Source organism: Chinchilla lanigera, unplaced genomic scaffold, assembly GCF_000276665.1.
Source record: "Chinchilla lanigera isolate Chin_1 unplaced genomic scaffold, ChiLan1.0 scaffold00003, whole genome shotgun sequence".
NCBI classification, from domain to species: Eukaryota; Metazoa; Chordata; class Mammalia; order Rodentia; family Chinchillidae; genus Chinchilla; species Chinchilla lanigera.
The window spans coordinates 42,941,495-42,955,679 of record NW_004955404.1 but is presented as its reverse complement, the minus strand read 5'-3'; positions in this window follow the sequence as shown (position 1 = coordinate 42,955,679).

Genomic DNA, 14,185 nt, shown 5'->3' with positions numbered 1-14,185 from the left:
CTTTGTGCAGGGAGGGATTTTTCCCTGTGGACTGATGGGAACATGAACGATCCCCTTCTTTGCTTAGGTAACTGCTTTCTGGTGGGTACTTCCTGGCCTCAGAGAAGTGTCCTGTCAAGTATGAATAAAGTAGAATTTAGCCTGAGTTGTTAGGGGAGCTCTGAAGATTGCTGGAGCTATTTTAAGTATAGCTCTTTGCTCTCTACTACTCTGGCTCCACTGATTCTAACTACTCTCACCTCTGCCTCTGATCTCTGCCTCCTTAATGTGGAAAGAAAGCAGCTTCCATTTAATCATTTTTTCACTTTGTGAGGTGACCTGGAAACTGCCTGTAGGCAGTTAGAGCTCACATCATTTGTTTTTGTCCTCGACATTAGCAACCTTTTGTCTGTTTTGTAAAGTGGGTTTCATAGATTTTGTTTCCTTCTCTAGATGTTTATGGTAGGAAAGCAGATCTAGTCTAGTTACTAGGTTATAGCCTCAAGAAAAAATCTTAATAACAACTGTATTTATGTCATGTTATTTTAGTTAGCATCAGTATTTCAGACTAAGATGATTTACATTTATTTTAGCAACTGTAACTCCTCACATTTATAATTTTAACATGGCTCAATGTAACTTTGAACCAATGAGCATAAAAATCTATACACAACTATTTCTATATTAGGTTCATATTTGAAATACATAACAACCTAGAGAGAATGTTTTAACACTCATACATACATATTTTCCAGGATAAATTATATTCTGCACTGGAAATGCAACACTTAAAAGCCACTGTATATTATTGTAGTTACATGCTAATATACTACAAGTGACTTACTTCATTTTTATATCAAACATAAAATGGATTTCATGAAAAATACCATTCCAGGGTTTAATTGCCTTAGAAAAAACAATCCTAGTGTTACTTCATTACTCACCAAATATGCTATTTTTTCTGTTTTGGTATTTCATTTTTAAATTATAAAAATTGACATTATCAGAGATCCTACTGCTACCAAGTAGTAGATCCCAGCGAAATTCTTTTTACTTTCTTGGTATCCAAAACAAAGAATTGGACAGGACACACAGAAAACATTGTGAGGGTGTATATTAGTAAAAGGAAGAAAATAAGTATGCTCTGCAGGACAAGGAGTGTGGGAACAGACTTACAGAAGCCAGTGGAAAAAGAAAGGAGTCTTTTGTTTTCAAAATTGTTAGCTTAGCATTTCTCTCATGCAAATAAGGCATTGCAACAATTGACCTATCAAAAACTCACTTGGGATGGCAGGAGATTTAAACTGCCCTATTGGAAGACTGTATTGGTTTCCTGCCAGATGACATGACAAAGTGAAAAGAGCTCTGCTTTTTGAGTGCAGTTTCTAGGGGGAATGATTTTGGCCTCAATGACCTGATTCATAATTGCATAGCCCACCTTTTGATATGCTTCTTAGACAAAGCTCTTTCCCTCAGTAAGCTATTCCTCTTTAGGGTTTTGGAGGGGCAGATCACTGATTGTCTGTCTGCTTGCACAAGAGAATCACTTGTTCATAAGAGTGGGTATCCTCCAAACTTGAAAGCCTCAATGAGGGAAAATTAAAATCGATGCAGGTCTTTATGGTACTCTCAGTGATGTCTAGATACCTGGTGTCTTGCTTGGTGAACCATGTACCTGTCAACCACATAAGACTTTTAATTTGAAGTATAATTTTTACCTGACTGAGAATCAAGTCTTTCAGTTTATGTACCAAAGTTACTCTTGTGATTTGTTGTTGTTGTTGTTGTTGCTTTTGTTGTTGTTACCATAGCTGTGGTTGCCATTGCCTTTAGGCATGGTGGTAATTCAGCAGCCACCCTATCTTTTCTGAAAGGTGTGTACTGGGTGGGGTTACTCTCCCACCTTTTGGTTCAAGACACCTAGAGCAACCTCTCTTTTCTGACACTTAGAGGAAAGAGGGTTTTCTTAAGTCACATATTCCTAGTGCTATAGCCTAAGTGAGGTCAGGCTTTGCTTTTTGAAAAGAATCAGTAGTCACCTTTTCCCCTTTTACAGGCTCAAACTGAAGTTTTAAACCCTATATTGTCTTTTCATTTGTCCAAAATTATGTATCCAGAGCATTCCAAAGCTGGTCACTTCCAGGAAGAAACAAAGATATTACTTGATAACCAGGGGCCTGAGGTCAGAGATGACCTGGATTCATTCCCTAGACAGTAACCATTCCCTGGGTATAAGAATGTATCCCAATAATTGGACTACCTGCAGGGTTATCTGAACCATTTCTTTTGACAGTTTATATGTTTTTCTAACTGGATAATTGGGAGTTTAGATAATATTGTTGTATAGCTCCCAAGTTGCACTGCAAAGTAGAATGTCACCTATATACTGTAGATTTATCCCTTTTATAAAATATAGGTTTTTATTTTTTTCTTTTTAATGTCCGTACCCAGTACCCAAGCAAAATGGTGGAGGCTATCTTTAAAACTCCATGAAACTTTGAAATTTTGGGGACTGATTTTTTAAATTCTTTATATGTTCTAGATAGGAGTTCTTTGTCTGAGGGGCAGTTGAATATAATTATTTCCCAATTTGTCGGTTTTCTTTTTACTCTGTTGGTGATGTCTTTTGATGTGCAGTAATTTTTCAATAAGATGAGATCCCAGTTGTTGATTCTTTGAAGTATGTTCCATGCAGTTTGGTTTTTGTTCATGAGCTCTCTGCCTACCTCTATGCCTTCAAGATTTTTACCTACTTTCTCTTCCAATAGATTAAGTGTTTGTGTTTTAATATTTAGATCTTTGATCCATTTTGACTTTAGCTTTTGTACAATGGAGTATTACTCAGCTATAAAAAAGATAAACTTGAGCCTTTTACAAGTAAATGGATGCAACTAGAAACCATACTCATAAGTGAAATAAATTGGACCCACAGTTGCAAACATCATATTGTCTTCCTGGTGTAAGAACATGAAAGAGTAAATAAAACCCAAAATGTGCAATAGGAAATAGGAAATGGAAAGAAATTGCTGAAAGGAAGGAACAACCAGGATGAGGGAAAGAAGAAAAAGAAAGTATTAAGGCATTTTATATATATGGATAGGTGGCATAACTGTACTGCTGATATCTGATGGTTTGTTGAGGGGAACAGTTAATGATTAAAAAAAATTTTTTTTTATATTTTGACCAATTTTCCATGCTTACATCCAGTAAGCTGAACAACATATGTGAAGACAACAATTTGCAGTATAACAACCATTGGTGAATTCCTACAGTCCTACCTAGTGACACTATGTATTGTCTCTAGTGTTCTTTTAAATTATTATCTTCTTATTCCCTTTAATGATTTGATCAATCTTCTATTCTTACATCTGGTAATCTGAGCAACTTTGTTGAAGATAACAATATATAATATAACAACCACTGTTAATCTCTATCATTTGGTTTGAAACCCCATATCATTTTTAATGTCCTTGCTTTGTTTAGTTTGTGTTTTGCTATTGTTCTTTTTTTGTAATATTTTCTTTAAAATAAAAAAAGAAAAATAAATCTATGAGATAACTGTCCAAATATATTGTGGCTTTTCCTTTGAGATGGAAATGCCTCCTTCAAAAACAAGAATTGGAAGTTCAGGTAAAGGAGGAGGGATACAAAGGAAAGCATCTTTGCCATCTAAGACTAAGAATTAATATGTGTCTCCTGAAATTTGGGAGATTGTGTATAGGTATGTCACTAGATGTTAGATTGAGGTTACAGCCTGACTAATGAAGCAGCAGTCTGACAGTAGCCAATAGTCCTCTGAAGGTTTTCGCATGGGGAGAACTGTAAGGTTATGAAGGAAAGGAGAGGGCTCAGGCGGCCATTTTGGAGCAAACTGTCCAAGAGAGCCTGGAAGCCTGTATGGGCCTCTTTTCTGATGGGACAATGTTTATGGTTAGGAAATTGGCTAGGTTCTTTTAGCTTTAAGTACCAAAATTATGGAATTTGTCCTCTCAGGTATTCCATTACACTAAGCACTGTATCAAGTTTCACCTGATAACTGGTTAGGTTAAGGAGGCCTAGAATCATTTCAACAGGTAAAATTTGATTTGGCCTTTGTTGGAATTGAAGAACTGCCTCAATTTTAATAGCAAGTCTCTTCTTAGTAAGGGAGTAGAACACCAAGGGTTACTTACTCACTTTTGAATATTTTATTTTAAATTAACCTGTCAAACGAAGAGTAAAGAAATTGTGACAGGGACCCCTCAACAATATTATGTATAAATCTAGGGAACGATTTTCCAGAGAAGAAAGTTAAAACTGAGATACAAGATTCCTTGTATCTAAAAGGAATCAAATTTGCTTACCTATGATATTCAGGGTCACCTAGGACTCCTTGAAGGAGATGGTGATGTCTGTGGACAGGGACATTGCAACTTGTCGCTTTAGATTTTTTTGACATAGCAGGAGGTGGGTGTTTTGGCTGGCCTAGCACTTCTCTGACAGTGAGGACAGTCAATCCACCGGTACCAGTAATCAATCACATCAGCTGCCTGATATACAGAGCAGGGAACAGTGGTGACTTATTATAGTCATCTGTCCTGTGTCCAGTTTCCTTGTATTTAAAACAGGAACTCTTCTGCTGAATGTCTCTGGGTTTTCCCTTGGAAGATTTAGTGTGCTTAAAGCACTAATTGGAACAGCAGTAATTTTGGCCTGCCTTTGTTCTTAATTTCTCTGCTTTGTCCTCTTCTAGATACTGATTTTTGAAATGCAATTGTATAAAAGACATCTGGGGGCTCCTCTGAAGGTTTTGTAATTTGTGGCAAATGTTTGGGGCTGACTGCCTAATGAAATGCCACCCCATTACTACCTGTCTCTCTGCAGAAAGTGAATCTAAGTTTGGATATTTATGGAAAGTTTCTTTTAATCAGTCAGCTGGAATTTTTCTTTGCCCTGTGTAACAGCTCTCAAGATTTTAATAATTAGAAGGATTTTAATGTATCTTTGTATTCTTGTGATAAAACAGTCATCATTTAGACCTTATTTCTAGTTCAACCATAGTATTATGGTTTTAATTTGGTTTTGTTAGTAACTTCTTGGGGGGATTTTTAAGTATATTCTTAATTTAAATATATCCTAATCTCTTGTAAAATGTATTTGTTTTTCATCTGGGGTACATCAAGTGGCTAAGGCAAATTACATATCTCACTTTGAGAGGTCAAAAGCAAGCATCAAATATTGAAACCCATTGGCGAACCTGCTTGGATCTCTTGCAGAGTCACTGGAGGCCATGAGACTGGTTCACTGGCCTCAAGATAGTTAGTATTTTGAGATCTCCTAGTGTGGTTCATGTTATTAACCAGGTGGAGAGCCATATACCACTGAGAGATAGGTGGGGGTCTGAAGAGGAGATCATCAGTGATTTTAATCTCATATTTGGGGGCCTCTGTAAGCATTGTTATGCCTTGTTTCTAGATGGCTCCCCCAAGTCTCATGTGGTCATAGCTGGGGATTTTAGGAGGTGACTGTACTATAGTGATACTTGATAAAGATCTGTTGTACTGGGATTAAGTGTGATAACTACATTGTTTTATCATAGTTGTAGATGTGGATAAAGAAAGAGCCACCCTGGGTATGGATGGAACCAATCAATAGGCTTGTAGCCTATGGGTGGAATATAAAGGGACAGAAAGAAGGCAGATTTTCTACTCACTTCTGCTTGTTGGCTGTTCGCTATTGGCTGCTGCTTGCTGCTTGCTCCCTGCCCATCCATGGGCTGTTTCTCATCTACCATGTCCCTGCATCATGCTTTACTGCCTTCAAGCCAGCTGACTATGGACTGAAGCCTCTGCAACTATGAGCTTAAATAAACCTTTCCTTTTTTAACTTGTGCAATTTGGTCATATTGTTTTGCCAATGAGAAAAGTAACTAAGAAGAGCACTATATTTCTTGGGCATTTGTAGAAAAATTATTTCTGATAAAAAACCATAAAAGGCTGAACATATGGGGTTTCAGAGTGGTGTTTTGGCTTTCATATGATGAAAGATAACTAAAAAATAGTATTGTAATTTAGGCTGCCATTTTGTACCCATTTCTTACCATTTTCTCATTTATACTTGGAACAAATGGTATTACAATGGAAGAAAAGTTGCTTTTTTGTCAGGTCATCAGGATTAAATTCTTTTCAGTTCTTATGGATAGAGCCTAATGATGAGGTTTGTGGATTTAGCAGTTTTGTGAGGCTTATGGAGAAAATTAAGAGAAAGAGAGAAACTATATCTGTGGTCCTTTGGAGGATATCTGTGTAGATGGACAGAGACACATTGAGCCCTTGAATATCTCCCTAGAAACTCAAGTTTACTACAAACTTTCTCTGGCAAAGAGAGTGGCCCACAGCAGTTCAACTTTTTAGACTTTACTGCAGCCTGAGGTGCACTGTGACTCTTTAAAAACTGGGATGAAGCACTGTACAGGCTCCACGTAAATACTTAAAAAACAGTACCCCTTCTGTTATCCTGATTCAACTTTTCAGGTTCTTGGTGTCCTGAGCAAAGAACTAGACAAGGCACATGGAAAAGATAGATAGGGAATGTATTTATTAAAGTTAATAATAAAATAGAGTAAAGGGTAAAAGCAGGACAGTGAACAGAATCACAGTAGCCTTTAGGATAAAAGGGGGGGTCTTTCTATACAAAATTCCAGATTTGGCTTTATTCTCACTCATAAAGGGCACTGGGACAGTAGTTCTAACAAAAATTCACTTGAAGCCTGGCTTCGTAGCACACACCTGTAATCCCAGGACTGGGAAGGCTGAGGCAGGAGGACTGCCACAAATTCAAAGCCAGTCTGGGTTACATAGGAGTTCAAGTTTAGGTAGAACTACACTAAGAGACCATACCTTAAATAACAAAACAAACTAACAAAACTTATTTGGCCCCGCACTAGATTTAAACTGCCCTATTAAAAGACTTACTTGGGGTCCTGCTAGATGTAAATGAAGACTTAAAGATAGCACTTTTTTGTTGGTTCCATGTGCCATTCTCAGGAAGCATACACTCATCATGGACCCTGTGCTTTGTACATGCTCCTTGGGTCTGCATTACTGTGACACATTCCATCCAGTTGTGTCACAACCTTGCCTCAGCTCTAAATGCCTACCTCACTACCAGTCTAACACTCAGCAATGTAAGAGTATTATAAAATTTTGGTAAAATAAATGTAATTCAAATAGTCACCACTCAAAATGTATAAATTATTCCATCAAAGAATCACAGACTCCTATAAAATATAAAATAAAAGCAGTTTTCAGAAATCATTTCAGTGAAAAGCAACATACATATTTCTCAAAAGTCTTAAGCTGAAGAAATGACTGACTTCTATTTACATTATTGGATACACAGTGAGCTCTTTCATAAACCTACCTTAAATTTCTGGAGCAATTCACAGGAAATTTCAGTATCAGTTAATAGAACTATATCACCTTGCTTGATTAAGGAAAACATCAGATTATACTTTATAAAACATATAGATTAATATAAAATTTGATAGAAATTAATTTTGGTTAAAAATTAAGTTTTGAGCATTTATACCATAGTTTTTAAAAATAAGATTACATTTTTATTTTTATTGTGGTCATCAATCAACTATTATAATTGCTAATTAAAATGTATGTATCCTTGAAGGACACTTTCCAAAATACATATAAAAAAACTAACAAATGAACTGAACAGAGTGGTTTGTTTTCTCTTTAACTTAGGCTCAAAAACATTAAGCCCTTAGGGAAAAAGTAAACTTACAGATTAGGTCTTTAATGTTCCATGCAATTTAAGGTAATAAAAACTGAGAAGACAACACAGGACAGTATGAAGAAGCTCTGATTTAATGTTATAATTGTGGCATTTCTAACAGAAATATCAATATCCATAATATATACTGCAGAGCAATCCTAATGCTGCAAGCAAGTTTGCTTGATCAAATATAGCTGAGAGAATAATTTACATTGTTTATTGTTACCTGTAAATGATATCTTAGCCAATATAGAAAAGGGTTAAAAAATAAGATATGTTCTGGAATGACAAGCACTAGCAAAATTTTATATCAAGGTAAAATGAAAATAGCTTATTTCAGCAAATTTTCTTTCCCTATGCTTTTCTTTTATTTCTTTGCCAAATCTTTCTTTAATTTTTAACATAACTTTCCAGATTATGAAGTCACAAGAGTGACAACAGTTTAAGCACAGTTCTTCTTCATTAAAAATTAACTTAATATACTAATATTAAGTGAAGTGTTGTTTTGCAATAGCTAGATCTGTTAAAATATTTTTAAATAAGCCAAATAATAAAAGATATTGGACAGTGTAAAGTACAATAAAATATTTATGTAATAATACTTATTGTTTCCTTAGAGAAGTGAATCATATTCATACATTTAATTGCTTTGGTGTGTATCAGAATGTAGAGGAAAAAGAAAGCATGCATTACCAGATTAAGGTTTAGTGGCTGGTTTCCAAAAGGTCAACAGGGTACCACTTTCTTGATGATTTCAGCACCGTCGAGGAAGAACATCTAAGACCTGTGTGGTGAAACCTAATTTCATTAGGATACATGGCATCCATCCATCTCCTCGAGGCTGTTTTAATTTAATTGCCTTCAGAAAGTTGATGTATAAGATCAAAATTGCTTTTTTGGCAATACAGTCATTTCAGTCATAATCCAATACACATTTTCCTCAAAAATCTGTGAAGCACTAACAGAAATTTAGTTTGTATCAGCGGTCCTATCCAGGCAATTCAGGTTGGGTAGCGATTGCCCTTATGAATATTTAAAATGATCAAAAAAATAATAATGTGAAAGTACTACTTCACCGCCATTACTGCAGTGCAAATACATGAGAGTACAGAGGTATAAGGCAGCCCTTTTGCCTCTGGTGCTGTCATTGGACGGAGAATTGTGTGGTTTGAGAGACAGATTAAATGAAGTTGTTCTAACAAAGTGATCCAAGGAGCTCTTGCTCTCTTTCCATTTCTTTAAATATAGTGGGAAGAACTCCCACCACCGGGGCTAGCGGTCAGCCTTAGATTTTTGTGTCTCTTTCTACTCCTTTATTTGATTATTTTCAGTACCCTTAATTCCCTCATGTAAGGAAGAAAATTATGCATGAACTAACACGAGTTCCTATTAAATTGATACCTTTGTCTTGTATATTGTGTTATGTATGCATGTTGTGTGAGAAAAGACTGAATAAAAATAAATACAATCTCACAGTGATAGAAATTTTCTAGTTAGCAGCACCAGGTCCACGCTACATTGTTTAGGGAATAGAACCTAAATAATTGGATTTACGTTGCTGAGTTACAATATGAGTGAGAGATGTATATGTTGTAAATGTTTAGTAGCTGATAAGGCAAATACACTGTCTCCACAGGAGGCATTTCTTGCCAATGGGGCATGAGACATAGTTCCATTGGTGAAAAATTCACATGAAGTCTTTGATGAGCACTTTGTAAATTTTCCCTTATGCTACCTCTATGATTCTACAAGCCAAAAATGTCAGATAATTTTTAATTATATTAATACCATCTAAATCAATATCTGCTCATCTGAACAGAATTTTTTACTTTTAGCATTTATTTTTACATTTCATTAATTATACACTGTGTTGCCTGGAATTTGAACTTTAGGTCTGGATCTTTAACACTGACATTCAGGGCAGATAACTGTTTGTCATGAGGACTGCTCTGCACCTTGTAGGATGTACCAGGTACATCGCTGATCCTTTCCAATATTTTTCAGATATGTATTCAGAGTTTGAGTATCACTCCCATGATCATGCCAAAAACTATGTTTCCAAACCCTGCTAAAATCCACTGGGAGTGCAAACTCTTCTTGGTTGAGACTGCAAATGGCAATACTACAAGTGAATTATGAGCTATGTTTTAGTTTAAGTTTTTGATTACTACAAGTTTGCAACACATAATGCTTATATTTATCATAGGAGTATGTACATATGTACATAACACACCTTAATTATTGTGCTTTTTCCCCTTCACCTCGGACCCCTTTGTGCTCTCTCCAACTCAGTCGCCTTCCCATTTGCAGGCGCTTAAAGAAACATTAGGATACACTAAGCATGTGGTTCTCAAACCTTAGTATGTTAATCACTCCATGGTTTGTTAAAACACATAATCTGGTAACCAACTTGGACAAATGTTTTTTTCTGTGTCATCCCAGACAATTAGAGCGAAATATCTAATTAATATTCTCATAGCTTGAATCAACAATGAAACAATACATATGTATGTATGTATGTATTATACTGGGAACAGAGTCCAGGGTTCCACACTGAGCTACATTTCCATCATGCTTTTACTTTTTACTTTGAGACAGGGTTTTACTAAACTGCTAAATTGCACAGGCTGGGCTCAATTGAGATTTTCTTTTTTTTTTTTTTTTGGTTTTTCTCCAGTACCGGGAACCGAACTCACGACCTTGTGCTTGCCAGGCAGGCGCTTTTGCCACTGAGCTAAATCCCCAGCCCCTCAATTGAGATTTTCTTACCTCAGCCTCACGAATACGGTTTTATGCCCTCAGCCCAATTTTCATTTTAATATCTTCCTCGCATTTTTTCCTGATATTAATTTAGGGTAAAATTAATATATGACTTTAATTATATATTTCAGGAAGGTCAATATCTTGCTGATTCCAATATTATTTTTGCTAATGTTTATGAACATGTAAAATTTTGAATGACATGTGGCAAGAAAAATGAGAAATTTTATACCTATGGTTTATTTCTGAACTTTAAATTATATTCATCATTCTAACCTTTTAAAGTAACACTTCTTCTGCTCCTTTCACTGTAGTAAGATGTTTCATAATGTAATTAAAATTGCAACTCAAAGATATAATGTACATTATTAAACATTTTACCCTATATAAACATTTATAGCATGCATTTACATATCTGAGATATAAGTAGAAAAATTTATTTCAAAAATAATTAATTTAACATACTTTATGATGAACTAAGACTGAGTTTCAGGAAAGCAACTAGTTAATTGCATATGAAATATATTTAACTTTTCATTTTTCTTGAATGAGGAAGAAGACACCATTAATCTGTCCTCCTGAATCTCCCAAAGAATTTCTATCTGACGATATTTTCAACTTTGATTTTGTTTTTTGAGAAAGTGTCTTGCTATGCAGTTCATGCTGGTCTTCAATTACCAAGCCACCACTGGCCTCAAACATGTGATCATGGGATTATAGATGTATGCCATCATGCTATGCTTAACTGTTTTCATGAATGCTTGTATAGTTCTGGCAAGAGCAGTTTAATTTATCTGATAATCTAAAGTGAAATCTTATTCATATGAGTTATATTCTTCTTTTGTAATTTGATAAAGATAGGACCCAAATTTTTAATTCTACTGTCTCTGATTATGTTAAATGCCATCAAACATTAAAATGGGTTTCTAATACATACACATACATCTTCATGTAAGAATTCTGATTTGAATTTCACCCTCCTGTATTTTGAGAATGTATTTAGTTTTATTTCAGAAATGATAATTCTTAAAAAAAAAAAAAAAGAAATGATAATTCTTTCCATCATCAAAAAAACTTACTAATTGTGCTTCATATTTCTTTCATTTGTACAATTTCCTAGAATGATTATTTTCATTAAGTTGGACTTACGTCTCTTTCACTGGAAGACTCATAGCAAAGGGCACATTTATAGTTACAAAGGATGATATAATTAATGCTCCTGTCCTTATTCAAGCTTTACCTATATTCTCCATGACAGAAGAGGGAAGCAGCAATGAAAATTTCTCTTATATTCAGAAAATGTTTTCAATCAGAATAAGTTAAAAATAACTTATATTGAGGGGAAAACTAGCTATGGAACATACTTTTTATCAATCTTTCCTATTGAGTTCTAAATAGAATCTATTTTGAGCTGTGATATTGTTGTTTCATGTATAAATACTGGATGGTTCCATTGTTTCATTCAATAAGAAAAATTCCTATATATTAGCCACGTCCATTTATTTTTTTATCATAAGTACTCTCTTAGTAAAGAATGATAGAATGTATGTGAGTAACACAATATTTCAAAATACACTGAATGTATTGTTCATAAAGCAGTACAAAAATTCAACTAGTACAATTTTTCTTAAAATGGAAAGCAGTGTCCTGTATAAAAAATTTTAATGTCAATTTTGAATTTTCCTCCTATCTCAAAGATAGTTGGGACTTTATTGGTTTTCTCTGATTCTCAAAATGAACTTAAAAACTCAGTAAAATCATAGAAACAATATAAACAGAAAAAATGGTGCATAAGACAAGTCTGAAAGCATAAAAGACCATCTAATTTTTATTTTATTTTATTGTTTATTGGTATAATTTACATATATAACAAATTTAAAATACATATATACGGTGAATTTTCACTAGGAATTCAAACAGTTAGAATTATGGAATATCTAGAATGCAATTATATTTGTCCTCAAATTTTATGAGAAAAGTATAAAGGACTTGTAAAAATGCTAGAGACTAGATAGATAGATAGATCCCTTAATCACTGGGAATTTGTACGTATATATGATATACTTTCATTCTTGTTTCTTCCCCCAATCCAAAAACCATATAACTTTTAGAAGAGTTATATTCCAAGCTGGGGTAAAAATAGTTGTACACTGGCTGGTGTCCCGGTCTTGAATGGATGTTGGTGGGAGGCTATGTATCTTAGTATCATAAGATGGAGAACGAGCTTTTCATCCACAGTGTTCTTCCTTTTCTTTTGTGTCTCAGCTTGAGGGTTTGAGGTCTTTCAGAAGAAACATAAGCTATAATTTTCACAATTTTTTTATTGGCAAACAGTTCAATGTCCATAATTTTAAAAGAAATAGTTTGGAAGTTAATGATTAATTCTTTTCCTGGCAGTGTACATTTTGAGGCATGGAGCTTTTCAAATATGTATGCAGAGAACATTAAATAGAATATGTTTGGAATTTGCAATAAAAGAGTAAACTCAAGGAAAAGAATAAAAAATCACCAGGAATTTAAACAGTTAGAACTTCAGAATATCTAGAATGCAATTTTATTTGTCCTCAAATTTTATAAGAAAAATATAAAGGACATGTAAAAATGATAGAGAATACATGAAGAAAATTTCAGTGTTTATATAAAGTCAGTGCAGATCTAATTTATCTCCTGCACCTACATCTAGAGTTTCATAGAGTCATTGATTTTGCCCAAACTTGCCCTGTAGTTTATTGCCTTCATTTAGTCACACCATTTTTCTCCTATAGCTAAACCCTGTCATTTCTCCCTATTGAAACCCTATTTATCTGTCAAGCTTCAGCTAACATGTCACCTGCACAGAAGCAATTTACAATCTCTATCCCCTGGTAGCCAGCACGCATTGCTCCCTTCTACACACTTACATCATATTTTTATGCTGCACATACAACAGGTTACCCAGGATTATAGTCATTTGCAACTCCTAATGATTGTATGCTTCTTGAGGATAGCTATTATTCATTCTTCAGCCCCCAGAGTGCAATGAACAGCTGTAAGTAACCAATAAAATAGTTGGTAAATAAGCACAAGCAAAATCGGATATTTTACATCTCCCATACAATGCAAGAAAGAATACATTTCACACAGAGTTGAAAGAAACTGTGTGTTAAAATTGCATTATGTATATTAACCTATCTAACTTTTTGTGAAAGATTGATTTCCTTGCTGGTTATAATTTTACCCTTGTTTGCCTCTGTAGTTCCTGCCATCAAAAGGATGACTGGGTGATTTAACTTTGCTGCAGATGTCTAGCATCTCTTTTCAGGTAGTTTCATCAAACAGTTTGGGCATGCTTCAGCTTAAGTAAGCTTAGAAAAGGCTAATAACCACCTGACCTATACTCTGGCATAGGCATTCAACCAAGAACACAAATACATTTGACAATCATTCCAGCTGTTTTGACAGCCAATATTCGTTCATATATACCATTCTTATGTTACTCTGAAAACACTTGCAGTTAATTACAGATCTGAACGTCTTGTATTAAGGAAAAGGATTATCTTGATGTCATCATTAAAAAAAATATGCCATGTTGTCATCAATAATCTACAAGTTAAAACATCACCTAAATAAGTTTGAGACTCTTCTAGGAGACTGTTAGGATTTGCAGAAAACTAACAGTAAAAAAACTTATTTCTCCTTT